Consider the following 16,173-nt stretch of genomic DNA (forward strand, 5'->3'; position numbering starts at 1 on the left):
TGTGCACCAGCCAAGGGAGGCAGGAGGCAGAATTCTGGCCCAGCTCTGCCCTGCCTCCACTGTGTGTCCCCAGGCAGTAATATAACCTCTCTGGGCCTGTTCATTGAGTGAATCTGAAAGGGTTTACCTAGGCCAGCCATGGCAGATAGCTTCTGCCTCCCAAACCAGCACAAACCAACTCGTGGCTACCTGGAATCCTGTGTTGGAGGTTCCCAGGAAAAGGTGGTCTCCACCTTTGGTATCTTACCCACAGAGGAACACCTCGCTGAGCCGGGATCATGGAGCAGTGGCTGGGCCAGCGCAGGTTCACAGGAGCAAGAGAGACTCCAGGAAGGGAAGGGGCCATCTTGGTGGGCGCGGGGTGCAGCTCACCTCGACAAGACTCCAAGGGCCGAGCAGGTGGTCGGCGCCACTTAGTCCTCCCTGGGGACTGTGGTTTGGTGAGCGGCCGAGTCTGGCTACCACGAGGTCCGAGGTGGCAGAGCACAGCTCGCTGCTCCCGATTCTAGAAGGCACCAGGGCCGAGCCTTGCCACCCCTCAGTGAGGCCGGGTGATCCCAGGAGAATCACTTGGCCCAGCACTTTCTGTCATTCCAGGGCTCTCTGGCTCACGGCAGAGCCCCGAGTCTTTCCCTGTTAGCAAGTCAGTTTTGCTCTTTAGAACCCTTTCTGCTGCTCTTGGAACTAGTCTCATGCTGGAGAGTTTGGGAAGGTGAACAAGGACCCACAGAGTAGTCCACCTCTGGCCAGTTGGTCTGTGGGTTTTCAACTTGCATCCCCAGGGTTGCTGCAGCCTCTCTGCGCATCCCCGAGGTCCCCGCTGCACCAAGAGCCAGAGGGCTGCAGGACAGCGCGGCCACTCAGGAGGAGCTGCTCATTTGTATCTCATTTTCGAGTTATTATCGAGCTGCCGCTTGTGAGAGTGTTTTGACAGCAGCTGTCAGCAAGGTGCAAGCGGCTGCCATCGCCTCCGATAGGCTGAAGACACCTATGGCAGCCAGAGGAATAATGGCCAGGCCAGCCTGCCGCCAGGGGGAAGAGGGAAAGAAAACAGCTCAGGCTGCCCAGCCCTGTGTCATTAGCATTTTTCTGACTCCCACTAGAGAAGGCAGCAGGAAAAGACTGGGATTGTGTCTTGTGTTTTATTTAATTTATTTTATTTGAGGTTTCGGGCAGCTGGGGAGGTGGGAGGAGAGAGGATCCATCCAAACAACCGTTTAGGCTTGTCAGAGATCATTTATTGAATTAGCGAGGTGACCGCTCAGGGCTCCCATCCCAGCTGCCTGGCTGCAGCCTCCAGGGTGGGAGCCTGGCGCTGGTGAAAAAGCTCAGATGCAAGAGCCAGTGCTCTGGCCAGGGAAGCAGGATGCAAGAGCCAATGCTCTGGCCAGGGAAGCAGGATGCAGGAGCGGGCGCTCCAATCAGGGATGCCCCCCTCTCTCCCCCTCCATCCATCCCTCCCTCTCTCTCATTCCCTTTCTCCCTCCCCCCCCATTCTTAACTGAAGTGCAGAGGGAAACACATGCTCCCTCCTTCCCTGAAGATTCTTCTCTATCCATATCATAAATCATCCCCATGTGTTTTGCCAGATGTGGTGCTGCTGTGCACAGTGCTGGGAATCGCTGCTTTTCACCTAAGAGGCTTAAAATTTGTTTGGTTGGTTTCGTTCTGTTTTTAAATATGAAAAAAACTGTCAGCGACACCAGAAAGCAGCTGCCTGGTGATGGGGGCACACTCTGCCTCCACCGAGGGCCCGTGGGGGTGCTCTGCCATGCACATGCAGCCAGAGAATGTCGGCACAGCACGAGGAGACCATGTGTCGCTCTTGTTTCCACCCAGAAGGTCCCTGGCAGCAGCTCCGTCCCCCCCACCCCCGGCAGCAGCTCCGTCCCCCCCGTAGCAGCTCCGTCCCCCAGCCATCTGAAGCCCCTCTGCCTGGGAGGGCTGGGCCTGGATCTTCCTGCCTGTCGGTACCAGAGAGCTGAAGGGGGCCATGGTCTGGGGTGCAGTGGTCAACCGGGCCACTTGTCAGGGGACATGTGGTGACAATTGGGGTTGTCATGGCTTGAGGGGTGCCTCTGACCTCTAGGCAGGAGCCGGGGTGCTGTTGAATGTCCTTCGACATGCAGGACAGCTGAGGTTGGTGCTTGAGTCTGTGGGAAGGGGCTTTGTCAGCGGAGGGGACAGCAGCGAGCTTTGTGGCTCTGAGGTTCTGAGTGGGGTGCGGATGGCATGGGCCATCTAGGGCATCTGGGGGGAACGGTGGCTGCCCAGTAAACCCAGGAGTACTCCTGGTCATTGCAACAACCAAAACTGGGTCCACAGTTTCCCCCCCGCCCCCTGGCAGTGCCACCCTGTAAGACCTGCCACCTTTATTTATTTTTTCTTCCCAAGAAGACTCTGTGCTAAAGGCCAGGCCGAGTTCCCACGCATCCCTTTTTATGTGTAAGTGACAGTCCCCCCCAGGTGGAAGTTTACCTCCACTTAAGAGACGGAGAAGAGAAAGTTATAGAGGTGATGTCCCTGTTGGTGGCTGATCCCCCAGGAGCCTGGGTTTCCTTATCTGTCATTAAGCCCCAATGCCAGTCCTGCAGTTCCACACGTGTTTCTTGTGCAAGTGAAGGAGGTCTGACCAGGGGAGGTGTCGGCATGAGGAAGTTGTGACGGTGTCGTACCTGGAAGAGCTCAAACCCTCGCGCGTAGTGAACAGCTGTGGTCACCTTCCGTGGGCTTAGCTGCCATGGTGTCCGGGACTTTGTAGATCGAGGCTGGGTGTGGGCTGACATCTGGGGTTACAGAGCGGAGGCAGATGTCCTTGGACTGATGCGGTGGGCGCTGCTTGTCATGTCACTGAACACGCTGGGGACATGACATGGTTGCAAACCCAGTCTTCTGTCATGGTTGGGTCTTACAGAAGGCCTCCAGCCTGACAGTGAAGCCCCGAGTCTCAGCACAGTTCCTCCTGTACGCCCCTCCAGGTCCCGTCTCTCAGATCCTGGCTGGGCATCAAGGTGGCTTCAGGGACTTGTAAAAAGTTGGGCTCCCGTGCCACCAGACCAGCCCAATCAGAACCCCTGGGTGTTGGCGTTTCTTAGGCGCTCAGTGCCCCGCTGACCCACGCAGACACGTCGCAGCCCAGGGTGGGACGCTCCTCCACGGAGGGCAGGTGGCGAGGCTTCGGGTGGTGGGTGGCAGTGTCAGGCTGCCCAGCTCCGTGCTCTGCACTCAGAATAGAAGACGGTGGGCGAGCAAGTGGCCGGGCAGCTCCAGCCCTCTCTGCCTTCAGTGATGTCATCTTCTTGTGTCACAAAATGCTGATTTGGGGATTCTGCAGCCATTAAAATGTGAAAGTCCTCTCCCCGCGGGCTGTGCCAAGGCGGGCTGGGCCTTGTCCACCGCATGTGCTCTGCACGTGCGCCCCATCCCGTCCCGTCCAGCGCAGAAGGGGGTTCCCGAGGAAAGCAGGCGTCCTGCCCTGAGCCCTGCGTGTTTCCATGCCAGTCACCTCCGGCCTTGGGATTTGTGGCCGTGGTGATGCTCGTCCCGCTCTACCCATGTCAGAGGACACCCCAGCCTCCTGGCCTCCTGGCCATGTGCCCCTGAGTTGTCACCTACCTGTACCTGGAACCATCTCTTCCATGCAGATACACTTGTGTCCCCCTCCCCAGCCTTTTTGGTCTCTCCAGATGCCCCCCCCTCAGTGAGGCCACCACTGAAAAGGCACCGTGAGCCTCCCCTGCGGGGAAGTGTCCTCCTGCTCTCACCCCCCGGGCTGATGAAGAGTCTGAGGCCCAGTGTCCCCTGTGGGCCTGCAGGGCTCCTCTGCCGTCCCTCCTCCCCAGACGGTGCTTGTTACGTGGTAGGCACATGCTGTGGGCTCAGGGGGACAACGCTGAGTGCAGGGACAGATGGATCCCTGGGGTCCCCCACCTGGAGAGCTGGCGACCAAGCCCAATCCGACCAGGCCTCCACCAGAGAAACACGGTGTCTGTATTTAACTCAAGACAAAAGAGGGTCTGGGGCAGCAGTGATGAATGTGCCTACCCCGTGAGCCGCTGTGAGCCACCATGGTGAGGCCCGAGGTGGGCAGAGCTGTCAGTGGTGGGGCAGAGAGGCCCCCGCTCAGCGCTTGATGGGCCCTTGTTATTTTAAGTCCTGTGAGGACTCTGTGCCTGTCCAGACCTGTCCAGGTCTGTCACTAGTTCAGGTGGCAGAGTTGGGGCAGGGGCATCGGGTGGTGCATGTTTCTGAAAACCTAAAAAAACAAAAAAAAAAATTGCAGAGAATACTGAAAGAAGCTGTGTTGCGGCCCCAGACAAGTGTGTCTTCCTGTGTCCCCGAATGCCACCTGCATCTCTTACCCAGTCGTGATGACCAGAAACGTCTGCAGACATTGCCAGGTGTCCTGGGGGATGGAGCTGGGGACGGGACAGAGCCGCCCTTTGTTGAGAACCAGACCCTGTTAGCAGATAGTCCTGGGAGAGGGTTCATGTGTGTTCAAGCATGTGTGGGGCGTGCAGAGGGCACACTTGTGCGGGGTGTGCGGGGTGTGTGGATGTGCTGTGTGTTGGTGGCTCTGTATTAAAGCCAGGAGCCCTGGTGGCTCCTCCAGTTCATCCCAGGGTTGCTAGAGGTTCTCCCCCCACCTGCATTTATCACCTGTCCCTGTCAGGGAGAGTCCTGTCTCCGTGGCGCGTCCTCTGTGTGCTGCCCTGCTCCGCCCTGGTGTGCAGATGTTCTCAGAACTGGTCGCCCATCGGCAGTGAACTTGGGAAGCTGGGTTTCTTGGCCCTTTGTACACACACCTCTTGTAAAAACCTCAGTTCCCAACAAAGACACGAGGCTGCGGGTTCCATTGAGAGTGGTGACCTGTCTGTCCTTTAAACTGTCACGTCCCCAGCACCATGCCTGGCACTTAGTAGGTGGGCAGGGAAAATGAGTGCCATGGTATGGATCTGAAGTGGCCCCAAGGGCCCCTGTGTTACAGGTGAGGTCCCCAGGCCATGGCCCCAGGTGAGGAGGTGGTGGAAACCCTGAGGGGTAGGGCCTTGGGTGGTCAAGGCCACCGGGGTATGTGCCCTGCAAGGGTGCTGTGGCACCCTGGCCTCTTGTTTGCCTCCCTGTGGGATGAGTGGCTTTGTCCACCATGTGTGTCACCCAGAAGCCTCCGACTGAAGCCTCCCAACCTGGGAGCCAAAGTGAACCACTCCCTCTGCACTGGTCGCTCCCAGGGGCACCCCTGCTTGACCTGGCCATGCTCCTCGGTGGCTCTCCTGAGTCCCTCCAAGCCCGCATCCTGTTCAGGATGCACCACGGCCAGGACCCTTCCCTCCTCCAGGTCCCATCTGAGACGCCCAGGCCTCCAGGGGAACCTCCCAGCCTCCCGGGAGCCTGCCCCTCCTTCCGCCTCGTAGAGGCCAGTTTGAGAAGCAGACTTGTAATCTCCCCCGTGGAAGGAGAAGCAGAGGGTTCTGGAAAAGCTGTTTCTGTGAGCGCTGGCCAGGCGTGCCCAGGACCCAGCTGGACCAGAGCTGGTGACCTGCGTCCCGGGAGGGCAGAGGCTCAAACCAGACAGACCTCGGTCCAGATCCCCGCTCAGCCCTGCCAGGCACACGGCCCTGTTGGCTGCCGGCATGGGGTGCTTTGTCTCCTCCTGGGTGACGTGGGGGCACCTCGACCTTCCTGGTGGTAGAGGACTGAGGTCAGGATCAGGCAGGCTGTTGGGACGCTGGCTCTGCCATCTCCAGTCCTGACCTCAGGCACACTTGTGCCTGCCTCGTGCATCTGTCGTGAGAGCTGAGGTGAGTCTCAGCCTAGTGACATGGCGACCCTGGACCCCACCGCACAGGGACCAGAGGGGTTGTTCCTTCCTTTTTTTTTTTTAAGTCAGTTTTAGTTTGTGTTTGCTAAACTGAGAGTGGCTTTGCTGAACAGGAAAGGGACCTTCTGCCCACCCTCCAGCAGCGCAGCTGCCCGGCCAAGCAGGCGCCCCTCCTGGTGGCCCTCTCTCCTGGGGCGTGGCCTGAGCTGGACAGCACCCCCTCCTAGGCTGGCTCCTTCCAGAACAGCACCGCGGTCACCATTGGTGGCTTTTGCAGCCTCGGGAGCCTCCTTGACGTCTCTGGGTGTCTGGGCACAGTGTTCTTTGGCGGGGAGGGGGGGTCCCTTGTCTTTCATCTTCTGGTCCTCAAAGTCCTCGCTCACTCTTCCTCCCCTCCGTCCCCTACAATCTCCATCCCTCCTTTCTCCTTTTCCAACGTCTGTTGGGCTCCCTGCCCTCCAGGGACTTCATGCTCCACCTAACTCCCTGTCCAGTGAAGGAGAGGGCCGCGTAGGTAGGGTGTGTGGCCACCCAGGGGTCTCGGGCGGGAGCCAGGCGGGTCTTGGGCCCCGTGTTAGGCCCCTTAGTGTGACCCCGGGTGTCACTGGGAGGCGGGGTGTCTGAGGTTCCTCCTGGGAGCTGCCTTTGTCAGTAAGCACGTGCTTCCCCGGAGGTTGTCGGGGGCCGGGTACCCCAGGCTTGTCCTGGAGCCCCCCTGGCTGCAGGCCTCCCCCTCCCACAGCCTCTGCCGCTCCCCAGCCCCAGGCCTCCCCAGGCTGCTGCAGACTTCCATCTCCAGACTCCTCTGAGAGACGCCCAGAGCGCCTTTGAAACGTGCCATTCTTCACCCCTTGGGGGGGAGGGATTTGCTGTCTGCCTGTCCTGCACCCCGTGGAGTGGGCAGACCCTGTGGGTCAGTGACTTGCACAAGGCCAGAGCCCCAGTGCAGGTTCCAGAGGCAGCTCTGAGCCCCAGTGGGCGTGGAGAGCCAGGACCTCCTTGGGTGACCCAGTCCCCGGGCAGTGTGGGGTGGGGGGTGGGGGGACATGTACTGGCTGCTCCTCCCAGCTGCCCACACTTGTCCCCCTGAGATGGGAGAGCAGGTCCCCCAGGGGATCCGAGGTGTGGCTCCCAGAGGACAGAGGCCAGCAGCAGTCTGTGCCAGACCCCTGGAGGCCTGGGGGTTCTGATGTGGACGCTGAGGTGGGAGGGCCCAGCTGCTGGGAGCCAAGCTGCATCCCCAGGGACACACCATGCACCTGCCTCCCAGCAGAGGCAATGTGGCCAAAACTGGTGCCCAAAGTGGCGCCTCTGCCGCACGGGACATCAGGGCCTCCCAAAAGGGCCTCCCGTCTCCAGTTGTTCCCAAGAGTAGGTGGGGCAGGGAAGCCATGCAGGGGGTGGGGAGCAAGGCCCAGCCTGGAGGAGCAGCCTCCTGACGCCCGGGACACAGGCTCCGTGGTCCTGGCCAGGGCTCCCTCCCGTCCCCCCCACCCTCTGGCCGTTTTCAGCAGTGGAGGCTGCGTTTTGTCCACACAGGGCTGGGAGGGAAGGGGAGCCAGCCACAGGCTCTGGCAGGCTGTCCCTTACAGAAAGGGCCTGGTGGCCGGAGGAAGGCTGGTTTCCCGTGGCTGTCCCACAGCTTCTCTGACTCACCGTTTCCCTTCCATGGAGCAGATGTGGCTTTCCATGCGGGTCTGCCTTCCACTGCCCCAGCTGGGTCTCCTCGGCCACGGGAACTTGGACCTGTGTCTTTGGAGGTGGGGACATTAGGCCACAGGAGGCTCTGTCTCCTTCCTCCCTTCCCATGACAGATCGTGCAGTTATTCTGGGGACACAGAGCTCTGAGGCTGAATTACTGGGAGTCTGTATCATGGCAACCATACCTGTCCTGGCTCCTGTCACTCTCCTGTGCCACCGCAGCCTGCAGGAACTTGCTCCAGAGAAGTCATTTTGGGGCAGGAGGATCTGGATGGGAGCGCTCCCGAGCCCCTCCTGCCCCCCAGGCCCATCAGGCAGTGCCCTGGGCAGGAGTCTGGGTGACAGGCAGATGGGGGGTCAGGTGGTGGGTGCATGATGGGGTGGGCATGTGTTTGGCCCACAGCCCGCTGGAGTCCACAGAGCCAGGGACACTTGTTGAGGGTGGAGGTTTTGGAAAGGGATGAAGCCTAGAGGGCTCCTGTCTTTCTGCCCTCCTGATTTGTACCCTCTTCCGTTCATTTCTTGGCTACTGACGGCAGGGTAGGGCCCTAGGGGATGTGTTGGTGACCCTGCTGTCACAGAGCTGGTGTCCAGGTGGGGACAGGGACTGTCACAGTGTACAGGCTCACCTCTGGATCCTGATGTGGGGCGTGTTGCTTGGCGGGTGGGGAGGCTGCCCAGGAGGGGTCTTTGACCTGACACCTACAGGCCTTAAGCAACTTAGTGAGACTTTCTAAGAATAAAATATAAGAAAGGGCTGAGAATGTGGCTCCATGGCTAAGCTATGGGTTCAATCCCTGGTAACAAAGAAAAAGTTAGCTCAGTTAACTGGTCATCCCTCCCAATACCAGACTCAGCCCTTTTTATGTAAAACAGAAGTAAATGTACAGCCACATCAATGTTTATAGCAGCTCAATTCACAATAGCTAAGCTATGGAGCCAACCTAGGTGCCCTGGAAGAGATGAATGGATAAAGAAAATGTGGTATATATACACAACGGAATATTACTCAGCCATAAAGAAGAATGAAATCATGACATTTGCTGGCAAATGGATGGACCTAGAGACTATCGTGGTAAGTGAAATAAGCCAGTGCCAAGAAACAAAGGTCTTTTTTTTCTGATATGTGGAAATTAACCTACAAAGGGGTGGGAATAGAAATAAAGGGAAGAAAGGAGGATGGGAAAAGGAAAGACAGTGGAACAAATTAGACATAACTTTCCTATGCACGTTTATGAATACACCATAGTGAATCTCTCTGTCGTGTACATCCACCAGACTGGGGTCCTAATTAGAATCAGATCTACTCCATGCTTATATAAATATGCCAAAATGGACTCTGTTGTCCTGTATAACTAAAAAGAACCAATAAAAAAGAGGAAGTATCTAAAAGCACAGGCTCGAAATTCAAACCAACCTACTTTACATTCCCGCTGTGGGCCAGTGACTTTGCTCAAGTGCAGCCAGAATTGGAGGAGAGGAAATGTTGAAGCAGAGCCCTTGAAAGGCTATTTTAGAATAAAAGTTGTACTGATGTCGTCAACGTAGCAAAACAGATTCCTGCTGATTGACGCATCTGCCTGTGTGAACCATGTCCTCCCCTCCCCCAGTCCTTCTGCAAAAGTGAACCTGGAGACAAATGGATCCTATTTAACCTTGCGGTGTCGGTGAAATGCCTCCTGCTGTATGTAACCCAAGGACTCCAGAAACAGGGAAGTTCACAGGGAAGACCCAGAGCTTTTCTGATCCTTCCCCAAGTTCTCCACAAACAGAGGAATACAGCGTACATCATGGGGAGCAGTGCAAAGAGATTAAAAGGACCCTGTGTGGGAAACACTAAGTGTAGACTCTGGGGAGCAAACCCTGGAAGATGTCCTTAGTGTTGGGAGTCACCTGGCTCCAAAGACTAAGTTCCCCATCCCCCAAGAAGAGCCCTCCAATGGTGAGCCCTGCTGGCTCACATGATCCTTACCCTCCAATCAGACTAGACCTGCTGGCTCCCATGATCCTTACCACCAATCAGACTAGCCCTGCTGGCTCACATGACCCTTACCCACCAATCAGAAAGCACCCCATGCCAACTGTCAAACCCTTCAACTGTTAAACTGTCATAACTGTCAAACCACCCCCGCTCTATAAATATGCAGAGCTCTTCCTCAATAAGTGGGCATTTTCTCCAACAATGAGCCTTGTTCGTTCTTTCACTTAGAGCTCAGCATCTGGCTGGGTGAGCTCCTTTCCAAGACTGAGCACCTGTTGCCACTCACCACCCGCCTGTTTCTACGGAGCTCGAGGCTGGACTTGGCGCAGAGGGCACTGTGTGTGCTGGGGACGGAACCAGGGCCTTGTGCCTGTGAAGCAAGCACCCTCCCAACTGAGCCCGACCTCTTGCCCAGAGGGCACATTGACCTCGTATGTGAATTTGGCTAATTCTCCTACCACACCCTAGGAGCGGAGGATCTTAAGAAGGCAGCGTCTCCGACTTCACGGAATTCATGGTCTCGGTTGGGTGCAGACTCTGAAAAATCACCTGCATGTCGCCTGGAATCTTGTTAGTGATTCAGTCCTGTCCTCATTCCTGGAGCCACCCAGTCAGGAGCCTGTGGGGTGGTGTCAGCACTTGGCGTTTGACAAGCCCTCCGGGGGCTTCTGATTGCTTCATTTGGAGAACACCGACTAGTGGGAGAGAGGCTGATGAAAAATATGATTTTTTTTTGGTAGTTCAGGCCAATCCAGGGACCCTGGGAAAAGAGGCAGGAGGGTTGTCCCAACTTGGGGGTTTTATAGGGGGGTTGGGGCATGAGCTGAATCAGGAAGTACAGATAATGAAAAGGCCCCTTTCCTGGAAAGGGGAAGAGTCCCCGGTCTCCCAAGTGGCTGTGAAGTTTAGGGTGAGGAGGGTATTCTTGAGTGGCAGGGAGGGTGGCAGGAACATCTGGTGTACCTGGGTGTCATCGTGAGGAGGTGGCAGGGGGTCTTCCCTACTGGGGAGCCTTGCAGGTTAAAAGAGCAGCGCCTAGTTCCTCGTGGACCACACAGCACCCTGGGCCTCCTTGGGAGGCAGGGTGGGAGGGACCGTGGCTTCCCAGAAGGTGGGAGGTCAGCAGACGCCTGCAGAGTCCTGTCTCTAGAGTGAGGATGTTGAAGGTAAAAGTGAAGAATAGATTTGTCTGTGGGTGGGAGGAGACCAGAGTAAGGATTCAGGGCAGAGCAAGTTAAAAAAGAGAAAGGGCCTCCATATTGCTTAGAGAACTTTCTGGAAGAGTGTCTGGTGAAGGGCGGCTCTTTTGACAAGGCTCAGGTACAGTCCCCAGGGTCCCCGGGCAGCACTTTCTCTAGCTTGCAATGCGCTCTGAACACATTCGGAGGGAGAATTCAAGGACTATGAGCCTCCGGAAGAAACCAATAAGACCTCTGCCCATGAACCCACAATGTACTGTGTTGGTAGATGTGTCCAGATGTTAGAAATGAAAAGATAGGAGAAATCGGACATGTTTCAACAGGAGAACTGCAGCCGTGAGCTTCTTAGAAGCCAGAGCGGGAAATGATCCTCCCCTGGAGAATTTGATTCCATTTTAGGAGTGTAGACTCTTAGAGCTGCGAGAGCCTGAAGCAGGGTCTGTGGATGGACCGATATTTGGGGCAAGACAGTTACTCACTGTAGAGGGCTGGCCTATGCCCACTAGGTGCCGATGGCACAGCTCCCTTGTCCAGCTGTGACAGCCAGACCTGTCTACCAAAGGTGACCAAGTTCTCTAGGGGCAGATGTTTCTTAGTGAGGACCCTCGATTGGAGACCTATGTCATTCTCTCCGATGCTCAGCTCATCACAGGTGATTTTGCAGGTGGAGAAACTCAGGCCTAGATAGGTCCCCAAAGTCCACTTAAGATAAGTCACCCTAACAAGACACCAAAGAGCTGTTATCACGGGACATTTTCTTCCCACGCCTGCATTCATTCTTTCCTTCAAGAACCTCCCTCCAAGAGGCCACTGAATCCCACCATGTGAATTCTGGGAGCCAGTAGGGGGTTCTTCAGGGTCATGCTGCTCCAGGAGCAAGGGAGCTGGATGTCCATCCAGCAGCTCCCACAAAACCTTGGTCAGGGCTTCTCTGTTAATCTCCCGATGGGCAAACCACCGTACCTAAACCCAAACCCAAATCCCCCAATCCCCAGGATAATAAAACAAGGAGTTAGGGCCTGACAATAGGAAACAGAGCCAGCCACACCAGAGCTGCAGTGAATACTGTGGGGTACCAAGAGCAAACAAGGTGTGGCCCCTGTTCTCGTGAAGTTCATCACACAGAGAGGGAGGCAGGCACTGACCACTCCATGAAATGTCAGGTCACACAGAGGCAACACTACAAAGAACAGGTGTGTGACGCTCAGGGTGTAAGTAGCCAAGAACTCTTCCATAAACCCTGTTGCCATAGACGGGACATTTGAGCTGGAATTCATAGGCCAAGGGAGCAGAGAAAGGAACAGCATGTGCAAAGTTCCTGTGGCACTAAGTATAGCAGAAGCCAACTGGAGGGCTGGGAAGCAAAGAGAGAGGGGTCCGGTTGTAGATGTGGCCAAACCTTGAAGTCTGTGTTAGGAGGGCCACGGGGAACCTTTCAGGATTTTAGGCAGAGAGAGGCCAATTTCAGAGAAATATTTGGGTTGTTATAAACAATAAGTAGGTGTGGGTGGCAAGAGTGGAAGCAGGGAGACTCAGGTGCTCAGGGGTCCCTTCCACATACCAGATGGAAAATGGTAAAGGCAACTAGCAGGTGTGAAGGACATTCTTCTAGACCCTAGAGAGCTTTACCCAAGATGTCACGCTGCCCTCATAATCCAACGAGGAGGCAGGCGCTCTTATTTCTCCCCATTTCAAGGAGGGAAAGATGGAGACTCCAGTCTTCATGGAAGCAGTGGGTTCCTAACTCTCCAGCTCAGACTAGGAGAGTGGTAAAGGAGAGGGAAGGGGTGGGAAATGCTTTTGGGTGACTTTGATGCCACACACTTTCATTCATTGAACACATTCTGGTACAAAGCCCGCTGCCTGCTGGCCATTCCTCAGGGAGCTTGTCCTCGCCACGAAGCTGCCTACCCCTCTTCCTGACGTCCCTTTTAGGTAGGTCTTGTGGTGCCCCATTTTACAGATGAGAATATGGAGGCTCAGAGAGACGAGATCATCTGACCCTAAACACTTAAGACACAAGAGAATATCCTTGGGGTTCAGTCTCAGGTTGATCCAGTTTTTAAACGCATATTATTTCTTTGTCCAACTCCACAGTCCCCCCCAAGACCTGGCCCAGCCCAGGAAGTCATTCTCTGCAGGCCCGGAGGGGCCTGGGAGGTCTGGGAGGTACTGAGTGTTGATATAGGGTCTCTGACAGGCATGGTATATAGTTTTAATTAAGGTTGTAAGGGGTGAAATCTGAGAACTCGGATGGGTGACCTGTGGGTTCTTTGACCTTCCGATGCACTATCTTCCAGATCCACGGGATGAGTACCTGGTCAAGTCTTGGAATGTTCCGGAATCAGGACTCCAGAGATGCAATCCCATGTTAAATGTAGGTGGAGATGCATTGCATGAAACCCGGGGGGGGGGGGCTGGGAGAGTGGGCTGGATCCAAGCCTGTTCCTCTTGTTCTTTCATTAAATAGATTAATTTGGAGCTGGGTATGGGTTTTCCAGGTGCAGAAGTTATTGGTCCCCTGGAGCTAGGGCACGACCCAGTTCTCAGGAACTGCCCTGTGAGTCTGGAGACCAGCTGGGGGTCTCCTTAAAGGAGCCCTGGGCTGAGGAACAGGGGCTAGACTGAGGTCCAACTCAGCCCCCCATTTTTTGGGGGGGTGACTTTTCCTATTTCCTCCCCTCCCCCTCCCCTACTCCCCTTTGGTTCTTCCAGAACTTTCCATTCTATGCCCTTATTTGGAATGCACTTGGACTCTCCATTGGGGACACTCAGTCACAAGAAGTCTCAGGCAGACTCCCACTAGAGTTGCCGTCCTGGCACCCCTAGCCCCTGACCCCCTATTGCATCTGCTCACAATCCCCCCCTCTTGAATTTGTGGGTGCAGAGCTAGCCAGAAAAGGAACTGCTCTTAAGAGGGAGGCGAGTGGAGGAGGGGACCACAGAGGCCCCAGGAAGGGGTGGCCATTCCTTAGGAAAGGGGAGCAGACAGCCGGGTTTCTGTTCTCATGACTAAAAGGCTCAGGGGTTACTCTAGTTAAACTGGGCTAACTGAGCTGCATGAAATAACCACACAAGAGACACAAATACCTTTTTCTTTGGGGTTGTTGTGACGGCTCCTCTGACCTTAAGGATCCACAGAAAGAGAGAGAGAGAGAGAGAGAGAGAGAGAGAGAGAGAGAGAGAGAACAGGAGCTGATCACTTTTATTGAGGAGAAGCTATTCAAATGAGGCAAGGGGTCAGGTTTCAGGGGGCTGAGTCTATCTTCATGATGTCCACTCTTAGCAGTTTGACTGACACCTGGGTAGGCCACATCCAAGGGCACAGTAAGAGGAGGGGACAACACAAGGCACTTCCATGGAAGATTCTATTCTAAATGGGGCAAGGGGTTATATTACAAAGGAACAGGTGAGCATAGTTTCACCCATGGGGCTGTAGCAAGACACACCCATTTCTGTGACTGAGCGCCTCAGCACCCAGCTGGGAAGTATAACTCAGTAACCCATAAGGTTGCCCTCCCACATATTCCCCCTTTCTTAATATTAAAAAAAAGAATGTAGCTGGGAAATTTTCTTTCAGTCACTTGGCTCTTGGTCCAAGGTCATCACAATCTGCTATTGAAACACAAAAAGAATTAGTAGAAAACATTATCTGCATAACAGTCAACACAATAATCTGGATTATTATTACCTTGCCAAACACTCATCAGAAGATTTTTAATCTTTTCCCAATTTTATTGGGATGCATTTTTGGCCATAGTAACAGACATTTTCATGGCATTTAGGCCTCTCCATAAACCATAGAGCAAAGGGCTCACTCACATTATTCATTACATTGTCTTCTAGAACATCATTATTTAGTTCTCATCCTTCCATCAGCACTTATCTGACCATGAAGGAAGTTGGATGTAATTTTAGACAAACATTAAGAAAATCCATACATTGTAAGTTTTAAGACATAGCCACAAAGGCCAAAATTGAATAAGCAAGGAATAATATTTAAAGTAGTCACTTTAGGAATTATGAGACCAGCAGTTTGTCTAGGTCTGGTTAATAGACATACACCTATTTCAAAGCCTAAATATTAACTTCAACATATTATAGTTCTGAAATATTAGCTGTCAATAATTAATGAGGCAATAAGTTGTATTCTTATAGGCTACAGGATATTTATCACTTTTTCTCTTCACTCTCATATTTAAGGAGTTAATTAGGTCTGTCAGTAATACAAATACCCTTGGAAAAATCTATTTTAATAATCTTTCCAACAATTGTCCATAAAGGTAAATGTAGTCTTAGTCACTAAAGTCCAGCATAATTGGCTGGCTTGGGTTTTTTATCTGCTGTCTAGCATAAGTTTCTGTCACTGGTGTGGTCAATTTGTTGCTCGGCTATTTGGCTACCTCAGTCACGGGAGCTGGTGATAACTGGCTGATGACAAACCTCAAGTCAATGTCCAGTAGCTCAGTTTCTTTTTGGAATGTACACAACTGTTATAGGGTTTGAGTGGGGCGTGCCTGTCCATCTACATAAGCAAGATAATATCCATAAGCCAATCACCTTCTGCCTAATGTAAACTTACTGTGAGGAAACTATATGCTAGTAGCTGTTAGTTGCAACTGAAGGCTATTCTAACATTTTCTCCTCTTCTATTAAATTTATTGTCAAAGAAGAACCCTGATGAGAAAAGAAAGGAAAAAGAAAAGCATAGAAAAAAATGGGAACCAAGAAAGAGAAAAGCATCCAGACATGGCCCATTCCTGTAGCTGCATTTGTCTCCTGCTGTGGTGAGCAGGCAGTCACTGTTGACTAGGTCTCTGTCACTAGGGTTCTGATCTGAGCTGGATGTGGGGAGCAAAGCAGCCATGGGGCAGGAGATTTCTCTCAGAAGGGGAGAAGAATTAGGCCTTTGCACCAGTGTGGGGGGGTGAGGTTCTTTGCCTCACCTCTGTTGGCCCCCAAATTTTCTCCTGATGGCCCCTCTGCAACTGTGCCTGTCTTAGGTTGTCCCTCCCTTGAGGAATCTTACTGGTCATTGACTAACCAGCCATCCTCCGGGGCCAAACAGGGTGATGTGGAGTGTGCATGGCATCGTCCCCAAGAGGGCTCTCTGTCTCCTTGATAGATAATGTCCCCGTGGCCTCCACGCCAGCATTTACCCTAGGATCAATAAACTCAGGTTTCTTCTCCATGGAGGGCCCAGCTCACAGCACTGGGCTGGTGGGGATGCCTTCAGGAAGGAAGGAGATAGGCCATAGACAGACAAACAGTAATATAGTGACAAAGCTGAGAGAGACAGATGAAGAGGAGATCCCTCATACAGAACTGGCCCTTAATTGGTGTTACTCACATCTGGTCCACAGCTTCCATCCATACAGATGCGGAACAATACGTTACTTCAACACTCTCTTTTTCTCAAAAGTTACTTCCAGACAGTCTGTTTACCATAGAATCAATATATAGGTATAACT

Source organism: Spermophilus citellus (genome assembly GCF_964194105.1).
Source record: "Spermophilus citellus genome assembly, chromosome: 3".
Lineage (NCBI taxonomy): Eukaryota > Metazoa > Chordata > Mammalia > Rodentia > Sciuridae > Spermophilus > Spermophilus citellus.